Below are 1,690 nucleotides of genomic sequence, written 5' to 3' on the forward strand. Positions count from 1 at the left end.
CTGTTTAAATTAAAATTCAAGAATATTGCAATTCCATAAAGCCTGCCTTCCAAGACCTTGAGTTTAGGGAGAAAAATTTTAATAGGAAATGAAAGTACTAAGTCTCACTCTCTACTTTATTTTGATGTTTAAAATAGGACATAAAGTGTTGGTCAATAAATTGGTATATCGACAAAGCCGTTCTATGCATAAAATGAACCGAGCTCTTTACATGCATACATGTATTTGCCATATTTGGCCTCTTTAGCTCCGAACCTAGCGCTTGGCAAAATTTACATTCCGGTAGACGAGACATCAACTCAACTAACTTTCAAAGTTTTCACAGAGAAAACAAATAGAAATGGAAATATTATAAGTTTACTCGTCATGTTTGACATTATGTCAATAATAAAAACAAACATATGAGCTGAGGTAGCTTGATTAGTAATTCAGTATCTAATAAATGGGAGTCAAGAACCCTGACAGGATAAACAACAGTTCCTGCGAAAGTTAGTAAATTTACAAAATTTCATTATCTTCACAACGCTGCAATATTCTGACTTGTCTGCACATTCTGAAAATGAAACAAAGATATAACATCAAATCATGCATGTGCATACATGTATATTTACTTTATGTAATCCTTCAGAGAAATGTAAATGTAAAATAAACCCCAAATAACTTCAGACTTCAAAAAATACTTGGTTTATATACATGTATAGTCAGGAGAACTCACTTTCAAGACAGCTTTCCATTTTGCACAATTTTATCGTCTTTGGTCTTTTCACAGAGGTACAATGGCGTCCTGCGTGAAGCTTGGTTTTGGACCAGACACAGTTTAGCGTTCTTGTTTTAAAACCATTTGTTCCACATTCACCAAGACACTATATATACCAAAAAAGACTCATCTTATGTTTCATAATAATAATATGAAATTAAACAAGAGGCCCAGGGGCCACAGCGCTCACCTGAGCACAACGGCTAGGAAAAAGCACATATCAGATCATAACTGAAAATTTACTGAGGATGGGAGGGGGTTGAATTTTTACCCCCCAGGGGATCATGATTTGAATGAACTAGAATCTACATTACCTGAGGATGATTCCATATAAATATTACTAATCATGGCTTTGAAGTACTTGAAAAGAAGATTTTAAAAGGTTTCCCTATATATTCCTATGTAAAACTATGGTCGGCCATTTTTGGCAACACCCTATCCCCGGGGGTCATGATTTGAACAAACTTGAATCTACACTACCTGAGGATAATTTCACATGAGTTTCATCTTTCCCGTCTCAATGGTTCTTGAGAAGAAGATTTTTAAAGATTTTTCCTATATTCCTATGTAAAACTTTTATCTGCCATTGTGGCCCCACCCTACCCCCAGGGGTCATGATTTGAACAAACTTGAATCTACACTACATGGGGATGATTCTACCTGAGTTTCATCTTTCCTGGCCCAGTGGTTCTTGAGAAGAAGATTTTTAAAGATTTTTCCTATATATTCCTATATAAAACTTTGTTCGGCCATTTTCGCCCCACCCTACCCCCTGGGGTCATGATTTGAACAAACTTGAATCTACACTACCTGAAGATGCTTCCCTATAAGTTTCAAGTTTCCTGGCAAAGTGGTTCTTGAGAAGAAGATTTTTAAAACATACCACCAAATTTTCACTATTTCTGAATTATCTCCCCTTGAATAAGGGCATGG

The 1,690-nt window shown here is 35.9% G+C and overlaps 1 long non-coding RNA gene across 1 annotated transcript; it reads right to left on the bottom strand.

Annotated features, from left to right (window-relative positions):
• Positions 1-341: 341 nt before the first annotated feature.
• On the bottom strand, positions 342-894 carry LOC134258123 (uncharacterized). Its single transcript, XR_009990085.1, has 2 exons — positions 716-894; positions 342-553 (listed from the first exon to the last, which is right to left on the bottom strand). It is a non-coding gene; the product is annotated as an uncharacterized LOC134258123 (long non-coding RNA).
• Positions 895-1,690: the final 796 nt, after the last annotated feature.

The sequence above is a fragment of the Saccostrea cucullata genome, unplaced genomic scaffold, assembly GCF_032062105.1.
Source record: "Saccostrea cucullata isolate Sc308-1 unplaced genomic scaffold, CSIRO_AGI_Scuc_v1 ctg15857, whole genome shotgun sequence".
Taxonomy (NCBI): domain Eukaryota; kingdom Metazoa; phylum Mollusca; class Bivalvia; order Ostreida; family Ostreidae; genus Saccostrea; species Saccostrea cuccullata.